General features: G+C 45.8%; 1 protein-coding gene across 1 annotated transcript in view; it reads left to right on the forward strand.

Moving 5' to 3' along the window:
* Positions 1-19728, forward strand: part of smyd3 (SET and MYND domain containing 3) — a 775824-nt gene that overhangs the window by 709406 nt on the left and 46690 nt on the right. The window lies entirely within an intron of this gene.

Consider the following 19728-nt stretch of genomic DNA (forward strand, 5'->3'; position numbering starts at 1 on the left):
TGGATGCTTTCAAGAGAGAGTTAGATAGAGCTCTTAAAGATAGCGGAGTCAATGGATATGGGGAGAAGGCAGGAACGGGGTACTGATTGTGGATGATCAGCCATGATCACAGTGAATGGCGGTGCTGGCTCGAAGGGCCGAATAGCCTACTCCTGCACCTATTGTCTATTGACCTTTCCTACACTCTCTTTCCCGTTAACTGCATGCATACGCGTCCACATTGTTGACTCCACACCCCCACTGTTTAGAAGGAAGGTGTGAGGTAACCTGGTTTAGTTAGAGCAGTTACATGTATGACCTGAAATTACTTCATGTAATGGTGGTGGAAACACAGGGAATGGGACGGACAAGGTTGGTCCACTAGATGCTAGCATGAACTTGATGGGCCAAATGGCCTCCTGTCCTAGATCAGTCCTGTGTATCCACTTTTCTTTGAGCAAACCAATCCCTATCAGTGAACAGCTGGATATTAACACTGACATTGACTAACACAATAATAGGAATAATGCTGAATATATTGTAAATCTGCTGATTTTGACCAAGAACCTCTGCCCAATTATCGAGGAAACCTGGTTTTCCTGGTAATGACAAGTTTGAAAATTACACTTGCCTGCAAGCTATCTATTTACCTGCAAAATGACATAAAGTGCTGTATTATCAGACTTCTACAGAGGGTGTTCTGCACTGTGCCTGCTTAATGAATATTGCTGACAGGAGGTGAGGTTACATGCCCTCTACTCCTGGACTCCATGCAATATAAACCCTGCCAATCAGAATCAGTTAGAAATATTGTCATAATAGGAATGAAGGCAGAAATCGCATCAGACGTGGTGAAGATTTCAAAATATTTTTTAATTGAAGATCAGGGCTGTCAATGCAGGAGAGTAAAATGATACGTTGTACTGTCAGGATATGGAATGCCAAGACCTTCCGGGTGCATTTACCACCCATGCAGCCTCAGCCACGCAGGCTGGAGTTCTTTGAATGTGCTGACTCAAACATTCTGCAGTATAACCTTGACACCCAGAGTTCATCCGGTTACTGGGAAAGGCCTTTCCTCTCCCTCAGATGTACAATTGTGTCCTGATCCTTGTTCTGCATCTCATTGTTCTCCAGAAAATTACTTTAAAATTACCAATATATATTGGAAAACGCATAAGCCTGATGGTACCTGGGTTGAGAAGGAAAGATTCCAATCAACAAGCTTCAGAAGATGATCGAGTTGCTTGAAGGTCCTCTAATGTTGGCATTAATTGCACGACGAGGTAACATTGTGGTACAGGGGCAGCGAAAGGGAAGACAGAACGAGGAAAAGGGATGAATGAATGATAAAGGAGATAGTGTGGCAATGTAAAATAGCAGTTACAGGTCATATACAAGTACAAGAGATAGGTTCAGAGCAGTGGTTTTCAAAGTGTGTGCCGTGACCTTTGGGTGAGTCTTGTGAATTAAAAACATGGTTCACTATCTTCACTCTGGCAAGCTTATTATTGACTTACCTGGGTAAACCATTGGGTCACCTGTGTGGCACAGTGACACAGTTGGAAGAGCCACTGCCTCACAGCACCAGCTGACCTCGGGTGTGTCGAATCATTCTCCCTTTGACCCTTGTCAGTTTTCTCCAGATCCTCATGTTTCTACCAAACGTGCCAAAGATTGTCTGCTGGTTGGTTAATTGGCCACTGTAATTGCCGCTGGTCTGTAGTTGAGACATAGACTCTGGGAGGAGTTGATGAGCAAGAGGAGGGGCTGTTTCTGTGCTGTCTCTCTTTTTGATTCTCAGACTCTAAAGGTTTGAAAGCCATTAGCAACAAACCAGAGGATGGGGTGTTTTTTGGACCATTTCATCAGAAATCTTAGTGCCCGAGATTACAAACATGTGGGCACTTTAGATGATCTGAGAGACAAATATGCCTAATAACCCCAGTTTGGGATTTGAACAAGATGTTGCAGTTCTATAAGACGTTAGTTTGGCTGCATTCGGGGCATTGTGTGCAGTTCTGGCTGCATTATTACAGGATGGTTGTGCAGCTTTTGGACAGGGTGCAACAGAGGTTTACCAGAATGATGCCTGGGTTATAGGATATTGGCCGTAACAAAAGGATCGATTGGTTTGTTTTCTCTGTAGTGTCGGAAGTTGAGAGGAGACCTGATAGAAGTCTATAAAATTATGGGAGACACAGACAGGGTAGACAGTCATAACCTTTTCCCCAGGGTGGATATATCAAAGACTAGAGTGTGTGGCCTTAAGGTGAGAGTGTGGAATGGTTAAAGAAGGCTCGCAGGGCAAGTTTTTGTACACAGGGAGTGCTTGGTGCCTGGAACACACTGCCAGATATGACATTAGAAGCAGATCGGCTTTTATGAGGTTGTTAGATAGGCCCATAGATGTGCGTGGAGTAGAAGAATATGGATCGCGTGCAAGCAGAGGAGATTAATTTAACCTGGCATCATTTTTGGTATGAAGACTGTGGACTGAAAGGCTTGTTCTTGTGTTGCACTGTTCTATGACAAAACCAGTACTCTGGTCAGGAGGGCAGGCTCCAGTACCTCCAGCACATGGACTGGACTATGGGATTTTTCTTGGTAAACGGTATCAAAATATGGCGACTGTGCATTTGTTTCACTCTGCTGTTCATACGTGACAATAAAGAACCATTGATCACCTGCTCACACTAGTTCTCTGCTGTCCCACTTTCGCATCCAATCCCTGCACACCATGGGGCAATTTTACAGGGGCCAATTAACCTACAAATCTGCACATCTTTCAGATGTGGGATGAAACCAGAGCAATCGATCGTTAGTTTTGAAAGGCGCTGAAGAAATGCAAAATAAAAACAGGCTGAATCCGTGGGAACTGAAACAATGAACATAAAGAGCTAACAGGAGAAACTGTTCCTTCCTACTTCTGCTGAAGGATTTTTTACCTGACAAGTTAACTTTCCCTCAGCCAACAATAAACCATCGTACATTTCCTTGACCATTGTTTGCTTTGATCTGTCCTTTTCACACCTTACATGCTTTTTGCACCCTTCCATATCTCTAGTTCCCCTCTCCCCTGACTCTCAGTCTGAAGAAAGGTCTTGAAAGGGTCACCCATTCTTCCTCACCTGAGATGCTGCCTGTCCTACTGAGTTATTCCAGCATTTTGTCTCTATCTTCGGTGTAAACCAGCATCTGCTGTACCTTCCGACACAAGTTAACTCTGTTTCTGCGGTGCTGCCTGTGTGGAGCTTGCATGTTCTTCCTGTGACTGTGTGTGTCAATTGTGAATTTCACCTACTGTGCAGGTGAGTGGTGAGATCTGGAGAAGTTGATGGAAATGTGGTGAGAAAAAAAATGTGATTAGTGTTGTCTTAGTGTAGATGGAAGCTTGATGGCCGATACTTACTCAAAGAGCCTGTTTCTGTGCTGTGTAAATTTCCAACTCTATAAAGGGCTTGGAGTTCAACACAGAAGTGCGCATGTACAGCCGACCAAGTCAAGCATGGAGACACTCACTGATTACTGCTACATATGTGTTCACTGCTGCACCAGCAGAGTACTTATGGATTCAGAGCATTGGTCGTGTTTCTTCTGTATTGTGGGCAATCCATCAGCATTCCTGAGTCATATCGAATCATCAATCTGTGAAGCATTTTGTGACCCTGCGGTCACTGTGCTGTCACTCAGCAGTTTCACACACTGGTCCTGTAATGACAATAATGTTTCCACCGGACTCAAGCTGTAAATAAAGCCCTGGGCATCTCGAACCATGTTGGGAAACAGTTGTGATCTCTCTCTCTCCCTCTCTCCCTCTCCCCCTCTCCCCCTCGCCCCCTCTCCCCCTCTCCCCCTCTCCTCTCCCCTCTCCCTCGTAACTTCATTGCCACTGTTACATGCTGTACCAACTGAGGTACAAACCTCAGTTACATGCTTGTACCAACAGTTATGATCTCTCTCTCTCTCTCCCTCTCTCCTCCTCTCTCTCCCCCTCTCCCCCTCTCCCCCTATCCCCCTATCCCCCTATCCCCTCTCTCCCCTCCCCTCTCTCCCTCGTAACTTCATTGCCACTGTTACATGCTTGTACCTCTTCTTTGAGTTGTGAAAGCGATACTCTCGGAACATCTTGTACTTGAATCTCCTCGTAAGAAGTGGGTCTCCAATGGAAACCACTGCAGATTATCCACAACAGTCGTATGGGCAACTTAAAACAATTCCTTGCAAATTCATTTCACTTTGATGTATGTCTCACTCACATTGCTGATTTCCACTTCAAGTCGTTCATGCAATATTTGACATCCTTTGCTACTAATGATAGTGTTACTTATATTATGATCTGTCCATTGACAGATTCCATGCCTGACCAGATATGGCCTGTCACTGTTTAATGTCGCAAGCAGTTTTCTGATCAAATCCTTTGATTTTTAACCTTTCATTTGTTCGTTTTTGAAGATATCAGCCATAATTCACTGGGCTCGCTTACCAAAGTTCAAAGATCTAAGTCCCATACCAAACTAAGCCAACAATATTATACAGTAATGAGGATGTGCTGCATTGTCATAAGTACTGCCTTCCACGTGCGATGTTAAATTAAGGCACTGCTTGCTTTCTCAAGTAGCTAAACATGCTATGGTAATATTTCGAAACAAAACAGGGGACTTTCTTATCGTGACTTGGCCAATATTTATGGCTCAATCAATATTACTAAAAGCAGATTCTCTGGCCATTATTAGCACAAATTGGCTACTATATTTCCCACATTACAACAATGACTACACTTTGAAAGTATTTTATTTGTCAAGCAAATTTGTGATGCCCAGAGGTTGTGAAAAGCGCTACGGGAATGCAAAAGTTTCTTCTTTAGGATTCATAGACTTGAGTCATAGAGCCACACAACATGGAATCACACCCTTCAACCAAATTTGTCCATGCCGATCAAGATGGCATTCTGGGCTAGTTCCATATCCTGGCATTTAGAATAGATAAAAGAGTACGGTCAGGGCCAATTGCGAGGGGGGAACGTGAATACAGAGGTCAAAGTGTTGTATATGAATGCGCAAAGTATAAGAAATAAAGTGGATGAGCTTGAGGCTCATTTAAAAATTGGCAAGTATGATGTTATGGGAATTACAGAGACATGGCTACAAGAGGGCCAGGGCTGGGAACTGAATATTCAAGGGTATAATCTCCTATCGAAAAGACAGACAGGTGGGCAGAGGGGGTGGGGTTGCTCTGTTGGTGAGGAATGAAATTCAGTCCCTTACAAGGGGTGACATTGAAACAGGAGATGTGGAGTCAGTATGGATAGAACTAAGGAATTGTAAGGGTAAAAATACCCTAATGGGACATCTACAGGCCCCCAAACAGTAGCCTGGACATAGGGTGCAAGTTGAATCAGGAGTTAAAATGTAGGAGGAATGTGGCAGACAGGAAACAAAGAGTAGGGATTAACGGGTCCCTTTCAGAATGACAGGCAGTGACTAGTGGGGTACCGCAAGGCTTGGTGCTGGGATCGCAGCTATTTACAATATACATCAATGATTTAGATGAAGGGATTCAAAGTAACATTAGCAAATTTGCAGATGACACAAAACTTGGTGGCAGTGTGAACTGTGAGGAGGATGCTATGAGAATGCAGGGTGACTGGACAGGTTGGGGGAGTGGGCAGATGCATGGCAGATGAAGTTTAATGTGGATAAATGTGAGGTTATCCACTTTGGTATCAAAAACAGGAAGGCAGATTACTATCTAAATGGCGTCAAGTTGGGAAAGGGGGAAGTACAACGGGATCTGGGAGTCCTTGTTCATCAGTCTATGAAAGTAAGCATGCAGGTACGGCAGGCAGTGAAGAAAGCGAATGGCATGTTGGCCTTTATAACAAGAGGAGTCGAGTATAGGAGGAAAGAGGTCCTTCTGCAGTTGTACAGAGCCCTAGTGAGACCACACCTGGAGTATTGTGTGCAGTTTTGGTCCCCTAATTTGAGGAAGGACATTCTTGCTATTGAGGGCTTGTATACTCTGGAGTTTAGAAGGATGAGAGGTTATCTTATTGAAACATATAAGGGTTTGGACACGCTAGAGGCAGGAAACATGTTCCCGGGGGAGTCCAGAACCAGGGGCCACAATTTAAGAATAAGGGGTAAGCCATTTAGAACAGAGACGAGGAAACACTTTTTCGCACAGAGAGTTGTGAGTCTGTGGAATTCTCTGCCTCAGAGGGCGGCGGAGGCCGGTTCTCTGGATACGTTCAAGAGAGAGCTAGATAGGGCTCTTAAAGATAGCGTAGTCAGGGGATATGGGGAGAAGGCAGGAACGGGGTACTGATTGGGGATGATCAGCCATGATCACATTGAATGGCGGTGCTGGCTCGAAGGGTCCAATGGCCTACTCCTGCACCTATCGTCTATTGTCTATTTTGCTGTGTTGTTTCGAGCGTTTTAGGTTTCTTATTTATTTATATTTCAGGAATTGAGCATTGCTGGCATTGCCAGCATTTATGACTCCATCCCTAACTGTTACATGGGGAGAAGGCAGGCACGGGTTATTAATTGGGACGATCAGCCATGATCACAATGAATGGCAGTGCTGGCTCGAAGGGCCGAATGGCCTCCTCCTGCACCTATTTTCTATGTTTCTATGTTTGTTCTTTAGAAGATGGTGATGAGCCATTTACTTGAACCATTGCAGTCCTTCTGGTGAAGGTAGTGATGTTGGGGAGGGAGTTCCAGGGGTTTAGACTCAGCAAAGATTTTAAAACAGCACTGTGTATCAGGTGGCAGTGTCCCCATCAGCTGTTCCTGTTGGTAGAGATTGTTGACTCCTAGAGATATTTCCAGGCTAGCCTAGACAAGTATGTGTAGCGTCATGGAGTGATACATTATGGAAACAGGCCCTTCGGCCCAACTTGCCCACACCGGCCAACATGTCCCAGCTACACTAGTCCCACTTGCCTGCGCCTTGGTCCATATCCCTCCAAACCTGTCCTATCCATGTACCTGTCTAACTGTTTCTTAAACATTGGGATAGTCCCAGCCTCAACTACCTCCTCTGGCAGCGTGTTCCATACACCCACCACCCTTTGTGTGAAAAAGCTACTCCTCAGATTCCTATTAAATCTTTTCCCCTTGAACCTATGTCCTCTGATCCTCGATTCCCCTACTCTGGGCAAGAGATTCTGTGCATCTACCCGATCTATTCCTCTCATGTGTCGGAAACAACTGCAGATGCTGGTTTAAACCGAAGATAGACACAAATGGCTGGAGTAACTCAGTGGGTCAGACAGCATCTCTGGAGAAAAGGAATAGGTGGTGTTTCGGGTCGAGACCCTTCTTCAGTCTGAAGAAGGGTCTCAACCCAAAACGTCTCCTATACCTTTTCTCCAGAGATGCTCTCTGATCTGTTGAATTACTCCAGCTTTTTTGTTTCTATCTTCAGCCAAGACAGTAAGTACATTTTGTAGATCATATACGATGCAGCCAGTGGTGGAGGGAACATGTGTTTAGGTTGGTGGATTGTAACTAATCAAGCAGCCTGTTTTGTCATTGCATTTCATAAGTGTCGTTGAAGTTGCACTCTGTGTAGTGGCCGTGCTGTGTAGATGTGGGAAAGCTTTGGTGTGTCGGGAAGTGACACACTTGCCACAGGGTACCCAGCTTTTGACCTGCTCTTGCATCCTTGGTATATATGTGGTTCGTCCAGTTGAGTTTCATCTGAACACCTGAACATCTGTTCCATGATATCTTTGATGACCAGTGTGAAGGGATGGAGTGGGTGTGCTAGGAGGAGAGATTAATACAATCAAAAGTGAATGTGATGAAACATGCAATACAGGGCTGAATGGGGGAGATAAAGGAGTGGTGCTTCTTCTGCCTGTAGTGTCTATCTTCGGTTTAAACCAGCATCTGCAGTTGTTTCCGACACATGACCCAAGGATTGCAGTCATAAAAGGAGGGTTCAATTCTCAGGACAGAGATGAAAAGAAAATCCTTTACCAAGATGAGTGTGAATCTTTGCAATTCAAGAATCAAGAGTTTAGTTTAAAAGGTACACACAATTGCTGGGGAAACTCAGCGGGTGCAGCAGCATCTATGGAGCGAAGGAAATAGGCGACGTTTCGGGCCGAAACCCTTCTTCAGACTGATGGGAGGTGGGAGAAAGACGGAAAAGGGGAGGAGGGGGAGGAGCCCGAGGGCGGGCGGATGGGAGGGTGGGAGGAGACAGCTAGAGGGTTAAGGAAGGGGAGGAGACAGCAAGGGCTAGCAAAATTGGGAGAATTCAATGTTAATGCCATAAGGACGCAAGGTCCCCAGACGGAATATGAGGTGCTGTTCCTCCAATTTCCGCTGTTGCTCACTCTGGCAATGGAGGAGACCCAGGACAGAGAGGTCAGATTGGGAATGGGAGGGGGAGTTGAAGTGCTGAGCCACCGGGAGTTCAGGTAGGTTATTGCGGACTGAGCGGAGGTGTTCGGCGAAACGATCGCCCAACCTGCGCTTGGTCTCCCCGATGTAAATCAGCTGACATCTAGAGCAGCGGATGCAGTAGATGAGGTTGGAGGAGATACAGGTGAACCTTTGTCGCACCTGGAACGACTGCTTGGGTCCTTGAATGGAGTCGAGGGGGGAGGTGAAGGGACAGGTGTTGCATTTCTTGCGGTTGCAACGGAAAGTGCCCGGGGAGAGGGTGGTGCGGGAGGGAAGGGAAGAATTGACGAGGGAGTTGCGGAGGGAGCGGTCTTTGCGGAAGGCAGACATGGGGGGAGATGGGAAGATGTGGCGAGTGGTGGGGTCACGTTGGAGGTGGCGGAAATGGCGGAGGATTATGTGTTGTATTTGGCGGCTAGTGGGGTGAAAGGTGAGGACCAGAGGGACTCTGCCCTTGTTGCGAGTGCGGGTATGGGGAGAGAGAGCAGTGTTACGGGGTATGGATGAGACCCTGGTGTGAGCCTCATCTATGGTGGCGGAGGGGAATCCCCGTTCCCTGAAGAACGAGGACATTTCCGATTCCCTGGTGTGGAATGTCTCATCCTGGGAACAGATGCGGCGTAAGCGGAGGAATTGGGAGTAGGGGATGGAGTCTTTACAGGGGGCAGGGTGGGAAGACGTGTAGTCCAGATAGCCATGTGAGTCAGTGGGTTTGTAATGTATGTCGGTCAGGAGTCTGTCCCCTGCGATGGAGATGGTGAGGTCAAGGAATGGTAGGGAAGTGTCGGAAATCGTCCAGGTGTATTGGAGTGCCGGATGGAAGTTGGTGGTGAAGTGGATGAAGTCAGTCAGTTGTGTGTAGGTGCAGGAGGTGGCCCCAAAGCAGTCGTCAATGTAACGGAGGTAGAGGTCGGGGATGGGGCCCTGGTACGTCTCGAACAAGGATTGTTCAACGTACCCGACAAAGAGGCAGGCATAGCTGGGGCCCATGTGTGTGCCCATAGCTACGCCTTGTGTTTGGAGGAAATGGGAGGAGTCAAATGTAAAGTTGTTGAGGGTGAGGACCAACTCCGCTAAGCGGAGGAGAGTGTCAGTGGCTGGGTATAGGTTGCTCCTCTGGTCGAGGAAGAACCGGAGGGCTCCGAGGCCATCCTGGTGGGGGATGGAGGTGTAGGAGTTTAGTTTAGTTTAGTTTAGAGATGCAGCTCGGAAACGGGCCCTTTGCCCCACCGACACCGCGCCAACCAGCGATCACCCTGTACACTAACACTATCCTATACACTAGGGACGATTTACAATTCTTACTGAAGCCAATTAACCTACAAACCTGCACGTCTTTGGAGTGTGGGAGGAATCCTGAGCACCCGGAGAAAACCCACGCAGTCACGGGGAGAATGTAAAAACTCCATAGTCGGGATCAATCCCGGGTCTCTGACTCTCTAAGGCAGCAACTACCACTATGCCATCATGCGCCACCATATTATTAATCATAGATTTACTGTGAGAGGGTGCAGATTTAATAGGAACCTGAGGGGCAACCTTTTCACATGAGGGTTGTGGGTATATGGAACAAACTACCAGAGGAAGTAATTGAGGCAGGTAAAATAACAACATTTAACAGACACTTGGATAGGTATATAAATAGGAGAGGTTCGTATGGATATGGGCCAAATCAGGCAAAAGGGACTACCTTAGACATCTTTGTCAGCGTGGACGAGTTGGGCCGAAGGGCCTGCTTCTGTGCTGTATGGCTCTGATTTTATGACTGTATAATCTGATGGTTGATGGAAAGAAGCAGTTCTTGAATCTGGAGGTAACCGTTCTCGCATATCTTCCAGATGGGTGCAGAGGCTCAGAAACGGAGTTTATTCATGAGAGATCCACGGAACTTCAGATATGGGACATGGGTTCAGTACAGGAAAAGCCAGCAGTGATCTCATTGAATGGAGGAGTTGATTGTCCTTCTTCCCCCTTACTTAGGTTATCAAATAGGAATATATTTTGGGAGGAGAGAGAGATAGGAGAGATTCTACAACACAAATGTGCTGTTTGACCTTGGTGAAGTAGATGTTGATTTTACTTCGGAGTCACGTGAGTGACTACGTGAAGAACCCCGCCACGACGCATGCGTGCCATATCGCTTCACGCTTGCGAAACGACAGGCGTGGTGGAGTGTCCCCCGCAGCGGTAAGTTTGAAACCGCGACCTGCAGGTAAGTGATTTACTCTGCGGTAGATTTTGTCCCCGCGCTGTTTATACACAGGGGTGGAAGCTGGACAAAATAGTGTCCACAAGTGCTGCGAGTAAAGCTGGCTAGGGAGGACCGCGAAGTTGCGGGAGCCAGCAGCAGCTGAAGGCACAAGCCCCGTAAGGGATCAGCTGTGCCGACTTTTGGTCCCGCGCCGGCCAGAACACCACGGCCGGGCGGGAGACTATTCAAATGGGGCCGTCGACTTTTTGGACAAGTCGAAAACGGCAGGAGACGGGGTGGAACGACGTTCCCCCGTAGCGACAATTTTAACTTGGACCTGCAGGTAAGAGCTGCGGTCTTTTTGTGTTTTTACCATGCTAATTACAGGTGGAGAAACCAACGGGCTGCGACAAAGCTGGTGGGCTAGATGGGATCAGCTGTGCCCGATGTCGCCTCCGCACCGGCCAGATCCACGCAGCCGGGCGGAAAGGCTAGACACAAAAACAAACAAGGTCGTGGACTCAGAGGAGTCCGACTTTGAACAACCGCGGGCGGCCAGCGACCGAGAGCGCTGGAGCCGGATGGAGCGGTGTGTGGAGCATTTGCTCCAATGTGACAGACTCCGGGAGATGGAGTCGGGTCACTGTGGGCCCTATGATAAACCCACAGCAGTACTTCTTGAAGGGCTGCACAGTGCTTCTACCTCATCAGAGGGGAGCACTGCGGGTCAGTTCTGGGCTGACCTGGAAGAGGGGTCCGCAGAAGGAAAGACAAGTGTGCAAGGGGTGCAGGAACAAGAGAACCTACTGGACTAATAAAATGGACTCCAACAAACACTACAGCCAAAGACAGCACCCCTACGCACCCACAAGCAGAACTGGTGAAAGCTCGAAGGCCCGGTATTCAAAACATGAGTCTTTTTAGGCCATGGCCCAGGCCGGCCTTCTTGGAAGATGCGGGGATCTCCAACGCCAACCCAACCGAAAATCCAGACACCAGCGCAACAACAGCAGCGAAGAACCTACAAAAAGAAGTAAACCTGCCACTGGTAACTATGGAGGTAGGTGGGTCTGGTTCCCTACAAAATACAGGGAGCATGGAGGTTGGGGGGAGACTACACTCTTTTCTGAATGCATGGAGCATGTTAACAACCGATACTTACATCTTAAGCAGTATCCAGGGATATACAATAGAGTTTATACACAAGTACAGCCCTCCAGTTCAACATATACCGAACCGAATATTCGTGCCTTCTGATAAAGAAAAATCAAAAGCGCAAGCTGAACTGGAGCGGCTTTACATAAAAAGTGTAATTGAGAAAACTCAACACGAACCACTAGAATTCGTGTCCAATATATTTATCAAAAACAAAAAAGATGGTGGTTGTCGCATCACCATAGATCTGACAAAATGGATACCTTTGTTACTGCTAAACAATTAATTTCCAAAGGTTACTTCATGGCCAGCATCGATTTAAAAGATGCAGTGCCTATACGAGGTGACCACAGATGTTACTTAAAATTCAACTGGATGGGCAACTCTGGCAGTATAAAGCACTGCCAAATGGGTCATCAGCCCCAGGCTGTTCACAAAAATTTTGAAACCAGTCCTAGCGTTTCTACGTAAACGTAAACACATGGTCATGGCATATTTAGATGACATACTCATTGTGGGCAAAACTTTGGAATTGGCCAAACAAACTGTAACAGCCACAAAACAGTTATTTGAAAAACTGGGATTTATTATCCATATAACCATATAACCATATAACAATTACAGCACGGAAACAGGCCATCTCGGCCCTACAAGTCCGCGCCGAACAATTTTTTTCCCTTAGTCCCACCTGCCTGCACTCATAACATAACCCTCCATTCCCTTCTCATCCATATGCCTATCCAATTTATTCTTAAATGATACCAACGAACCTGCCGCCACCACTTCCACTGGAAGCTCATTCCACACCGCTACCACTCTCTGAGTAAAAAAGTTCCCCCTCATGTTACCCCTAAACCATCCATCCAGTTAAATCTAAACTAACGCCTTCCACTACTATGGACTATTTGGGGGTTTCACCATTGACTCAGTTCACATGTCGGTGACTCTGCTAGACTTGCATTTAGGGAAAGGCTAGAGATTTAATAGAGGCTTGCATAACCTCATTGACATCAGCAAACCATCCATCAGATTGGTAGCAAAAGTAATTGGCAAATGGTGGCTGCCTTTCCAGCCACACAATTTAGATCTCTACATTACCAAAACTTACAGAGAGCAAAAATACAAGCAGTCTAAATTAATGCAGGTCGCTTTGACAGACCTATGAAACTACCAATCAAGCTAAAATGGAATAAAATGGTGGATAGATAACATCTGGCTTTGTTCCAATCCAATCATTGTCAGTAACCTTTCCATGGTACTACAAACTGATGCCAGTGCACTTGGGTGGGGAGCCACCAATACCATCACCAGCTGTGGAGGTAGATGGACTGCTCAGGAGGCATCATTATTACTCACAATGGGCATAAACTACCTGGAAATGTTGTGTGCATTCCATGGCCTAAAGTCATATTGTACTGGATCATATCACCAGCATGTTAGACTACAGATAGACAATACCACCGTGGTAGCATACATTAACCACATGGGTGGAAACAAATCGACATCATGTGACAATCTGGCTAATACAATTTGGCAATGGTGTATCCAGAGAGATATTTGGATATCAGCCACTTACCTACCAGGAAGACTAAATTTAGTGGCAGACACCAGGTCACGCAAATTTAATGAAAACACCGAATGGATGTTGAATAAAAAAGTATTTGCTGATATTACAGCAAAATATGGAACACCAGATATCGATCTATTCGCATCCAGACTTAACCACCAGTTATCAAATTATGTTTCATGGGAACCAGACCCTGGGGCAGCGGCGACAGATGCATTTTCGCTGCATTGGGGGGGAAATTGTTTATTTACGCATTCCCTCCTTCCTGCCTCATCAGTCGGGTATTAAGGAAAATACAACAAGACTCTGCGTCTGGTATTGGTAGTACCCGATTGGCCTACTCAACCATGGTTCCCAGTGGTATTAAACATGGTATTAGAACCATGTATCACCATCCCACATAGACCAGATTTATTGCTACATCCCGTAAAAAAGGGATAGCCACCCATGCCATAAACATTTGAACTTATTAATTTGTAGAGTATTAAAAACATCTCTACTACAACTGGGACTGACGGACCGAACAGTGAACATGATCTCGGCGGCCCAAAGACAGTCAACCAAAAAACAGTATCTGGTCTATATCAGGAAGTGGGCGATGCACTGCCATAAAAACAACATCACCTACAGAGACATGAACATCCCGTCTGTTCTGGAATATCTGGCAGGCCTCCACTATGATGAGGGGCTCAGTTCCAGTGACATCAACTGCGCCAGAAGTGCCCTATCGACTTACCTATGGCAGGGGACAGAGCGTTACTCTGTTGGGACTCACCCACTGGTAACAAAACTTATGAGGGGAATTTTTAATACTAATCCCCCAAGAACCAGGTACTCCCAAATATGGGATGCAAGTATTATCCTGAAGATGCTCAGGGATTGGTCTCCAGCAACAGCTCTGTCCCTACACAGACTGACATTAAAAACAGTCATGCTAATGGCATTGGTCACGGCACAGAGGGTACAGTCACTGCATAAACTAAGACTGGACAACATGACTTCCTCAACAGAAAATATTACGTTTCATATCTATGAGTTAGTAAGCAGAACAGACAGGGATCAGCAGGCCTCAATATACAATTTAGGTCATACCCAAACAGATGACCGTCTGTGTATAGTAAGACATCTGTCGTTATGCATGGAGAAAACGAAAATCCTAAGAGGCAATGAGAAGGCATTTTTTGGTCAGCCACTAGCAACCACACAAAAGAGTGACGGTCCAGACCATCTCAAGATGGCTGAAACAGGTGCTAACACAGGCTGGGGTGGATACTAATATTTTTAAATCTCATTCCACCAGGGCTGCAGCTACATCGGCAGCGATACAGTTGGATGTACCAATGGACCAAATCCTCAAGGCAGCAGGATGGTCTGGGGGAAATAACATTCCAATTATTTTACAATAAACCAGTAATGAAACCTGGAACGTTTGCAGAAACAAATTTAAGTTCTGTAAATTAATTTAAACCCATAAAAAGGGGTTATAAATTTGTGTTAATAAATTTTATGATTTCAATGTCGAATTCATGTCCAAATTATGTTAACACAATTCCTCCTACAGTCATCAAGGCAGACGTGATGCATGGACTCGTTTCCACGGCATGAAATCACAGAGCTTTAAAATCTTCACGTAGTCACTCACGTGACTCCGAAGTAATATAGTAAGATTAAACGAGAACTTACCAGTTTGAAGTTTGATCTGTATTTTATGAGGAGTTACGATGAGGGATTACGTGCCCTCCGCTCCCACCCTTGATCATATACTTAACTGGTATCTCTTCTCTAATCTTACTATGTTTAGTCATTACAGTTATCTGTGATTTCACACCGCTGCTTTGAAGAATGGCACGCATGCGTCGTGGCGGGGTTCTTCACGTAATCCCTCATCGTAACTCCTCATAAAATACAGATCAAACTTCAAACTGGTAAGTTCTCGTTTAATCTTACTATTAATTATGACTGTATTATAGAAATTGACTTTATTGTAGTCAATAGAAATAAAAATCTGGGAAGATAATCTGCAGGCTTTGGTTTTATTATCAACTATGGGGGTCACGATCTAGCTCCAGTAGATTCTATAAAAAAATACAAACAATATCTGCAAGCAGGGGATTAGGCTGCATATGGCATGTTTTCATTTGAGTCTGTTTCAAACCGATCACAGGGTGCCCCACATTCAAATGAGCCCATATTGAAAGCATCTATACTAATGTCTGTGTTTTATATTACATTTTCCTGAGATTGTTTTGGGAACCTGCAATATTCCCTAGGTTTTAAACTGATTCCACGTGGGCAAGACTGCAGTGGAAAGGTGGGGGGGGGGGGGGGGGGGGGTTCTGGGAGGTACAATGTCAAGTCAAACTGAGTTTATTGTTATTTGCATGAATATGATGAGATAAAGGGTACAATGAAAATCCTGCTTGAAGCAGCGTCACAGGCACATAGATTCAGACAACACGTAACAACATAAATTATACGTACGTTACACCTAAATTCTACTAGACAGTTAAAAGGAAGACTGCGTCAAAATAAAGATATTAATGCAAAAATACATGTACATATGATGGTCAGTAATGTTCTGTTGCTGAGGTGAGATTAGGATTGTGCTGGTCAATTTAAGAACCTGATGGGTGTAAGGAAGTAGCTATTCCTGAACCTGGAGATGTGGGACTTCAGGTTTCTGTACCTCCTGTCATAGCAGTCATGGGGCTGTCCCACTGTACGAGTTAATTCAAGAGTTCACTCGAGTTTCCTGTGATTCGAACTCGGAGAATTACGGTAATAACATGTTGAAATATGTTCACGAGTCTTCCCGAGCTTACCGCGTTTCCCGAGTACCTGCCGTTAGCGTTACAAGCCGCTAAGAGACGTCCCGAGCTCCGACGTACCCACTACGTACATTCTACGTGCATCCACGAGTTTGATTTTTTTTCTTGAACTCGGGAGAGCTCTTGGGTGAACTCGTACAGTGGGACAGGCCCATAAGAAGTGGCCATGGGCTGGATAGTGGGAATCTTTGATAATATTTTTGTAGATATTTTCGATGGTGGGGAAGCCTGTGCCCTGATGGACTGGTCTGTCCACCATTCTCTGCAGCCTCTTGCTTTCCTGTACATTGGAATTGCCGTAATCAGGCCATGATGAAACCAGTCAGGATTCTTTCTGCCGTACATCTATAGAAGTTTGTTCAGGTACCATAATGTACTCATGATAACACTTCCATGTTTTACATTCCAGGGCCTGTTTGATCTGCTCCTTGAGCAGGCCTTTAGTACTCCCCACATGAGAGGAGTGGCTGGGCTGCAGACTGCCTTTTACTCTCAATGGCTGCCTGCATTCTCACTTATAGTGTCCCTTCTGGCCATGGGTATAGTATTCATTCATGCTGCTCCTTTAAGATCTAGCATGGGCTTTTCTTCCAACTCCCATATCTTCACATAAAAAACTTTCACCTCAGGCACCTTCCCTTTGGGTTTCTCTTGTGTTCTTAAATTGTCTGTACAAGCAGTTTTAATGCAGACTCTCTTTCCTGAATGGTGCTTGGTACGTAATGATAATATGCCCATTTCTCACTGTGATGAAGGTGAAAAAAAGTTCAAATCTCTTCCCTTCTATGCTTCGGTGGCCTTGAGCCCTCCGTTAACGAGACGATGACTCCCGTAGCAGGCGGCGTTTGGGCCCTCCGGATCGGGGCGATCAGCTCCTGCATCGGGGGGATGTCAGTTCTCCCTCGCCAGCGATCGGACTCCGGGTCGGGGCTGGTCGAGCCTCTGCATTGTTGGAGCTCTCGACTAGCCTCTCCCGAGACTGCGAGCTCTTGATGGTAAGTCCGCAGGCCGTGGTTGGAGCGATCCCAGGCAAGGGATCAGCTCCGATGTTAAGTCCATGCCCCGTGGTGGGGCTCAAGTCAGTCCGAGGAGGCCTCCAGCTCCATCGATGGTAGGCCGCAGATCGGCCAGACCCGGGAAACAATTGCATCTCCGGCAAGGTAAGAAACTGAAAAAAAGTTTCCCCCGACCCCCTCCCCCTCCCCCCACATAAAACAAACCAGAGAACATTTACACAAACTTTTAACACATACTAAAAATTAAAAAAATTAAATGAAACAGATAGACTGTTGGTGGGGCTGCCAATCCTGCGGCGCCCCTGGTGGTAAGAATGATCTTGACAGGGTAGGTGAAGAGGGGATGTTTCCCTTTCTGGGAGAACATAGAATTACAGGTCAATATCCGTGTAGAGTGATGTAGGGTATGTGCAGGTAGATGTGATGGTCTTGGCATCTCAATTTAAGACAGATTTTGTTTCCCCTGAGATGGCGATGAGTCTTTAAAGCTCTTCCTCAAAAGGCAGTGGAAGGAGAGCTGGTCAGTGTTTCTAAGGCAGAGATACATGGAATTAATAATAAACAAGAGGGAGAGGTCACTGTGGGGAGATGGAACACAGAGTTGAGATTACAGTCAGATCTGCTCTGTGCTTATTAAATGGCAGAGCATGTTTAGGGGGCTGAATGGCTCCTAATTCAAATGCTTCTAAGATGGTGAGGCACCTCCATAACAACTGAGTGGCTTGCTGCGATATTTTAGACAACATTTAAATTAGCCACAGTACTGTGAGATTGAATTTATAGACAGACCAGGGGTCCCCAATAGATATTTTTGAATAGAATGAATCTTTATGTCGATTTTGTACTTTGCACAGAGGCACCAAGATGTGCAGCTGATGGAGATGTTGCCTCTAGTGACATCGGGATCAATCCTGCCGTCTGGTGTTGTCTGTGTGGAGTTTGCATGTTCTCACTGTGACTGCGTGGGTTTGACCAGGGTGCTCTGGTTTCCTCCCACATTCCAAAGGCGTGCTGGTTGATAGGTTGATTGGTCACAAGAAAATTCCCCAAGTGTGTAGATGAGTGGTAGACTCTGATGAAGTTTACAGGAATGTGGGGAAAACAAAATGGGATGAATGTAAATGGACGTTTGATAGTGAGCACAATCTTGGTGGACCGAAGGGCCTCCTTTCATGTTGTATGACCACAACTCCAGATCTGATTCCAGCTCACTTTTCAAGATCTATTCAGTTAGCTGAATTTAACTCAATAATTGTTAAAGCGTGGAAACAAGCCCTTCGCCCCACCGAGCTGGCACCGACCAACAATCACCAGTACTCTGGTTCTTCCCCACACCCTCGTGACAATTTACAGAAGACAATTAATTAACAAACCTGCATGTCTTTGGAATGTGGGAGGAAACTGGAGCACTCGGTGAAAACAAGGAGCACGCGGTAACAAGGAGAATGTAAAATCTCTTTACAGACAGCACTTGTGGTCAAGACCGTTGGTGCTGTGAGGCAGCAACATTACCACTGCGCCACTGTGTTATGGTAGTATCAGGTCTCCCATCATCGCAAATCCAAGCTGCTCTGGCAGTTCAACTCTATGTTACTGCTTCCTCCGACTATAGCAAAGCTACTTCTGGCTGCCTGCAAGTCTACACAGTTCTCCAGTCCAGACTCTGCTGTTGTGAATTGAGACAGAGTTCACTGACATGTAATTTTGAATTTCAAACTCAGGCACACACCTTCCAAGCAACAGAAACAGTCTTGGAAAAAATTTCCACAATCACTTAGGTTGCTTTGTGTACTTGAATACTTCAATTATTATTTTTTGTTTAGACCTGAGGTATCATCAAGCAGTTAATTATTCCTTTGGGAGCTGTATGATACAAGAATATTTAGCCTCTTTCCAAGACACAACACTGTTTTGCAGAGAGGAAGGATGTACTATTTACAATTAGATTAATTTTCAATCAAGATCATGGCTCTACACAGATGCTAATTGTCGATTTATTTCTCCATTTCGGACTGTTAACCTTTCCGCTTATATTTAAATGGTGTAAATGCAACATAATATATCATTATTGACCACTGTTACATCTGCTATTGTGGGTGAGATGTTAAGGATGACACAGGAACATATGGAGGAAGAGCAATGGAGCTTTTCCCACTTTCTCGACCAGAATTTATCCCACAACCAACGTCAAGCTCAGGGATTATCACATTGTTGCTTGTGGTTGTGCAAAGTGACTGCAGTGATCCCCATGTTAAAGCCCTGTCCCACGGTACGAGTTCATTCCAAGAGCTCTCCCGAGTTTGCCCTGATTCGAACTCAGAGATTTACGGTAATGGCCACTCGTTGGTACTCGGGGCTCTCGTGGACATTTTCCAACATGTTGAAAAATCTTCACGAGTCTTCCCGTGCTTACCTGCTGTTAGCGAGTCTTCCCGAGTACCTGCCGTTAGCGTTACGAGCCGCTAAGAGATAGATGTCCCTGAGCTCTGACGTACCCGCTACGTTCATTCTCCGTGCTTACCACGAGTTTGATTTTTTTTTAAACTCGGGAGAGCTCTTGGAATGA

This window comes from Amblyraja radiata, chromosome 8 (genome assembly GCF_010909765.2).
Source record: "Amblyraja radiata isolate CabotCenter1 chromosome 8, sAmbRad1.1.pri, whole genome shotgun sequence".
NCBI lineage: Eukaryota > Metazoa > Chordata > Chondrichthyes > Rajiformes > Rajidae > Amblyraja > Amblyraja radiata.